Source organism: Tigriopus californicus, chromosome 7, assembly GCF_007210705.1.
Source record: "Tigriopus californicus strain San Diego chromosome 7, Tcal_SD_v2.1, whole genome shotgun sequence".
Lineage (NCBI taxonomy): Eukaryota > Metazoa > Arthropoda > Copepoda > Harpacticoida > Harpacticidae > Tigriopus > Tigriopus californicus.
Genome location: NC_081446.1, coordinates 12,962,231 through 12,968,529, shown reverse-complemented (window position 1 = coordinate 12,968,529; position 6,299 = coordinate 12,962,231). Strand labels below are relative to the sequence as shown.

The 6,299-nt window shown below is 37.0% G+C and overlaps 1 protein-coding gene across 1 annotated transcript in view; it reads right to left on the bottom strand.

Moving 5' to 3' along the window:
• Positions 1 to 1,805: 1,805 nt before the first annotated feature.
• Positions 1,806 to 6,299, bottom strand: part of LOC131883510 (bestrophin-1-like) — a 7,625-nt gene continuing 3,131 nt past the window's right edge. The window contains exon 6 of the mRNA XM_059230994.1: positions 1,806 to 2,083. The gene's annotated coding sequence lies outside the window, so the exon portion shown is untranslated. The remainder of the gene's footprint in view (positions 2,084 to 6,299) is intronic.

The window sequence follows — 6,299 nt, the reverse complement described above, 5'->3', positions numbered from 1 at the left end:
TAAAGGGGGAGATAAGTCGCTCCCCAGTAATTACAGGCGATTTCTCTCACTTCGAATATTGCGAAGGTGTTTGAGAAGATCATGAAATGCAAACTTGTTGAATTCTTTGATATTCATGAAGTCCTTCCTCCTAGCCAGCATGGGTTCCGAGCACATTTTAGCACGTTACCCAACTTATTGAACATATAGAGCAGGTTAATGAGGGACTAAGAGCCATGAATCAGTTGATGTAGTTTTATCTCGACTTTGCCAAGGTCTTTGACAAGGTAGATCATGGTCTTTTAGTTAACAGGCTCCATGAGATTGGGATCCAAGGCAAGGTTCTCAATTGGTTAAGAAGTTTCATTTCTGGTAGGAAGCTGCATCTTGATAGTGACCGTGGAGGCTGAATATGCGTTTTGAGAGCACCTTCAAGCCCTCAAGAATCCAGGCTAGTTTGAACAATGAATGCCACTTCTCTTTTTTCTCGGGCTCCTTCATTGTTTAATTTGCTTCCCTCTAATATTCGTAGGGAATGCGTAGGCCTTGATGATCCGGATGCATCTTTCAAGTCAGACTTGTGCAAATTTTTAGATAGCATTCCAGATCAACCCTGCATTCAAGGATTAGCTCGGTCTTCCAACTCAAACTCGTTGGCAGACCAAATATCACTTCAAGGCGAACAAGACGAATTATAACCTTTCAATTTAATTGAAATCGAAAGGTATCTGATATTGTACATTTTCAAAAGCATTCATGAGCTTTGTCCCAACCCAGGTTGATGGGTCAATTGTAGTGACCGTAGAAGCTTAATGTGCGTTTTGAGAGCACCTTCAAGCCTTCGAGAATCCGGGCTAGTTAAAACAATGAAGTCCAACTCTATTCTTTCTTGGGCTCCTTCATTGTTCAATTTGCTGCCCTCAAATATTCGTAGGGTTTATGTAGGCGTTGATCCAATTCGGACATTTAGGCAAGCGCTGGTACCAGCAAACAAACTTGCCTGCCAATGCCAGTGATGCAAAATTGGCGTTTCAAACTGGTTTTAAAGAAGCTGACCTTTCCTCATATAGCAATGCTAAAGAAGGGTCAGCTTCTAAAAAACGTGTTTGAAGCCCCAAACTTGCATCCCTGACTCTGGTACCAGCAAACAAACGAACCTGCCAGAGCTTGCCTAAATATCCCCATAGCAGGATTTAAGTCAGACTTGGACAAGTTTTTGACGAAAATTCCTGATTAACCTTATATTCAAAGGCTAGCCAGATCAGCCAACACTAATTCGTTGGTCGATCAAATAATATATATAAATAAATAAATGAATAAATTTCTCGTCTTGAACTGCTAGGGTTCCAATCCTGGAGCAGTAGGGAAGTCCGCAAAAAAATGGACATCAAGCAATATATGAGACTTAAAGCTTCTTTTGTTATAACCGCGCCCGCTACTCTACAACCTTTTGCCCGTAGCTCCTCGACGATTCTATGATTTAAATGAACCGTTCTTCAGTTTTAAACGTGATCTTGTTCGATTTCCGCAATCAATACTTGGCCAACTTTACGTTGAAGGATGCCTTAAAGTGGACAATTAAAATAAAGGACCAGACCAAATATTTTACCAAACATGATATGACTTCCTGGGAACTCATTCCCGAGCATCGGATGAAAGCCTGTACAAGAAAAAAGAAAGCTGAGTTCGACGACACCCTCACTTTTCCGGGTGTTGAACACTGAACGATTCGTTGCACCACGGCCCAAAAGAATAAATTCGGAACTAAATTGCAGAAAACTGGGATTCTCCTATCAATAACCTGGTGAAAAAGGCTGATGTGTTATTTGGATTTCCGTCAAATTTATTCTTATTTTACATCAACGTACATTGCGGAGAGCGGTTGATCCGATAATGACAACATCTTCTCGATCGGACGGAGCATTACCTTTTTATATTACTCATTCGTTAATACAAATTATCAATATCGTGGTTAGTTTTAAGCTCATTTGCTTGTAGGAGTAAGCTAGTAATACCATAATTCAAAGGTTGGTTAAAATGCCATCGGGTCAATCAAACTCGTGGCTGAAAACGATAAAGCGTAAAATGCAACAGATTTTTACACAAAGAGAGAGATAATAGTTGAAAGGTAGCACATTTCATGGATATCTATCATATATTTTGTCCAAGGCATTAATGGCTTTTTTTATCAGCGCGAATTTCTAAACTAAGTAGCCTCAAATGATTTTTTAAGACAGCCATCCGTAACCCCCGGGTGTTCCCAAAAAAATCGAACTATATTGATTGTCGTCGTGATCACGTTTCTCAATTTTCTCAAAAAAATCCGAATCAATCCGAATCGGATTGAAAAAAAGTTGGAAAAATATAAACATTTCAACTGTGATGGGTTGGGAACTGGAAAATCAGCTATTGAGGGGAAAGAACCTCTGGTAGGTCATTGATGAACATTTCAACTGACCAATATCACACCATGAACTACTATATAACTTATACAGTAGCTTATTGATAAGACACTCACGAAAATGAAAGATTTTCGAGGTTGTTGCTTCTCGACGAGAACCTACCGTAAATTAATTTGACATTTCAAAAGGCATTCGCATTGGCGACCAGCAACGTCAATTTGACCAATACCGTTCCGGAATAAACCCTTCAATAACTGTTAATTGCAATAATTTTAAATGCTATTTTGAAGGGCTGCAAATGAGTAGATGGGCGTGTGCATTATGAGCTTCTCTAGAGCCTCGTTCCCTATTTCAATCAATACTACTGATGTGCACTCCCCACTGCAATCTCGTACTGGAAGATCTCGAGATCTATTGTTCAATTGGTTTGTATGTAAAAGTAATAACTAGCAAGTCTACTTTTATGCTTATCCCCAAGTCTAATTGATTGTGGATGAGATATATAGATGAAAAAGTCTTATTTTAGGAATACTTTGATCATGATTAGATATTGTCTCTTTTAGGGTTTGTACCTTGATATATCAACTGACATAAATATTTTATTCAGTATAACATGACCTAATAAAAGACAGTGGCATTCCCATCAAATAAATTACATACATTACATACATATCATACAATACATACATACATACATACATACATAACATACATACATACATACATACATACATACATACATACCATACATACATACCATACATACATACATACATACATAACATACATACATTACATACATACATACATTACATACATACATACATACAATACATACATACATACATACAACATACATACATACATACATACATACATACATACAACAACATACATACATACATACATACATACATAACATACATACATACATACATACATACATACATACATACATACATACACATACATACATACATACACATACATTACATACATACATACATATACATACATACATACATACATACATACATACATACATACATACATACATACATACACATACATACATACATACATACATACATACATACATACATACATGACATACATACAATACATACATACATACATACATACATACATACATACAATACATACATACATACATACATTCTACATACATACATACATACATACACATACATACATACATACAACATACATACATACATACATACATACATACATACATACATACATACATACACATACATACATACATACATACAACTACAATACATACATACATACATACATACACTACATACATACATACATACATACATACATATACATACATACATACATACATACATACATACATCATACATACATACATACACTACATACAACATACATACATACATACATACATACTTACATACATACATACATACATACAATACATACATACATACATACATACATACATACATTACATACATACATACATACATACCATGGCGCCACACCATGATTGAGCAATAAGTGAAAACGGTGAGGAAAAGTGCCAGTTTCAAGTCCAAAGAGGCAAACTAACTAAGGGGCTAAGATAACTAACTAGACCGAAAGGGCACAATAGTTACTTTCCTTACTTTTTCCTAGCTAACTAACTCTTCTTTTTTGAAAAATTCAATTTCCTCTTCAATTACATCAATGGTCTAGATTTTCTGTTAGAAAAAGGAAAATAAGGCAGGGGAAACCATTCCTTTACCTCATTCAAAACAACTTTATGTCAGTTTGTAAAAATCTGTTTGCATTTTACGCTTTATCGTTTTCAGCCACGAGTTTGATTGACCCGATGGCATTTTAACCAACCTTTGAATTATGGTATTACTAGCTTACTCCTACAAGCAAATGAGCTTAAAACTAACCACGATATTGATAATTTGTATTAACGAATGAGTAATATAAAAAGGTAATGCTCCGTCCGATCGAGAAGATGTTGTCATTATCGGATCAACCGCTCTCCGCAATGTACGTTGATGTAAAATAAGAATAAATTTGACGGAAATCCAAATAACACATCAGCCTTTTTCACCAGGTTATTGATAGGAGAATCCCAGTTTTCTGCAATTTAGTTCCGAATTTATTCTTTTGGGCCGTGGTGCAACGAATCGTTCAGTGTTCAACACCCGGAAAAGTGAGGGTGTCGTCGAACTCAGCTTTCTTTTTTCTTGTACAGGCTTTCATCCGATGCTCGGGATGAGTTCCCAGGAAGTCATATCATGTTTGGTAAAATATTTGGTCTGGTCCTTTATTTTAATTGTCCACTTTAAGGCATCCTTCAACGTAAAGTTGGCCAAGTATTGATTGCGGAAATCGAACAAGATCACGTTTTAAACTGAAGAACGGTTCATTTAAATCATAGAATCGTCGAGGAGCTACGGGCAAAAGGTTGTAGAGTAGCGGGCGCGGTTATAACAAAAGAAGTTTAAGTCTCATATATTGCTTGATGTCCATTTTTTTTGCGGACTTCCCTACTGCTCCAGGATTGGAACCCTAGCAGTTCAAGACGAGAAATTTATTCATTTATTTATTTTATATATATTATTTGATCGACCAACGAATTAGTGTTGGCTGATCTGGCTAGCCTTTGAATATAAGGTTAATCAGGAATTTTCGTCAAAAACTTGTCCAAGTCTGACTTAAATCCTGCTATGGGGATATTTAGGCAAGCTCTGGCAGGTTCGTTTGTTTGCTGGTACCAGAGTCAGGGATGCAAGTTTGGGGCTTCAAACACGTTTTTTAGAGCTGACCCTTCTTTAGCATTGCTAATATGAGGAAAGGTCAGCTTCTTTAAAACCAGTTTGAAACGCCAATTTTGCATCACTGGCATTGGCAGGCAAGTTTGTTTGCTGGTACCAGCGCTTGCCTAAAGTTCGAATTGGATCACGCCTACAAATAACCCTACGAATATTTGAGGGCAGCAAATTGAACAATGAAGGAGCCCAAGAAAGAATAGAGTTGGACTTCATTGTTTTAACTAGCCGGATTCTCGAAGGCTTGAAGGTGCTCTCAAAACGCACATTAAGCTTCTACGGTCACTACAATTGACCCATCAACCTGGGTTGGGACAAAGCTCATGAATGCTTTTGAAAATGTACAATATCGATACCTTTCGATTTCAATAAAATTGAAAGGTTATAATTCGTCTTGTTCGCCTTGAAGTGATATTTTGGTCTGCCAACGAGTTTGAGTTGGAAGACCGAGCTAATCCTTGAATGCAGGGTTTGATCTGGAATGCTAAAATGTTAAAAATCTTTGCATTTTACGCTTTATCGTTTTCAGCCACGAGTTTGATTGACCCGATGGCATTTTAACCAACCTTTGAATTATGGTATTACTAGCTTACTCCTACAAGCAAATGAGCTAAAAACTAACCACGATATTGATAATTTGTATTAACGAATGAGTAATATAAAAGGTAATGCTCCGTCCGATCGAGAAGATGTTGTCATTATCGGATCAACCGCTCTCCGCAATGTACGTTGATGTAAAATAAGAATAAATTTGACGAAATCCAAATAACACATCAGCCTTTTCACCAGGTTATTGATAGGAGAATCCCAGTTTTCTGCAATTTAGTTCCGAATTTATTCTTTTGGGCCGTGGTGCAACGAATCGTTCAGTGTTCAACACCCGGAAAAGTGAGGGTGTCGTCGAACTCAGCTTTCTTTTTTCTTGTACAGGCTTTCATCCGATGCTCGGGAATGAGTTCCCAGGAAGTCATATCATGTTTGGTAAAATATTTGGTCTGGTCCTTTATTTTAATTGTCCACTTTAAGGCATCCTTCAACGTAAAGTTGGCCAAGTATTGATTGCGGAAATCGAACAAGATCACGTTTAAAA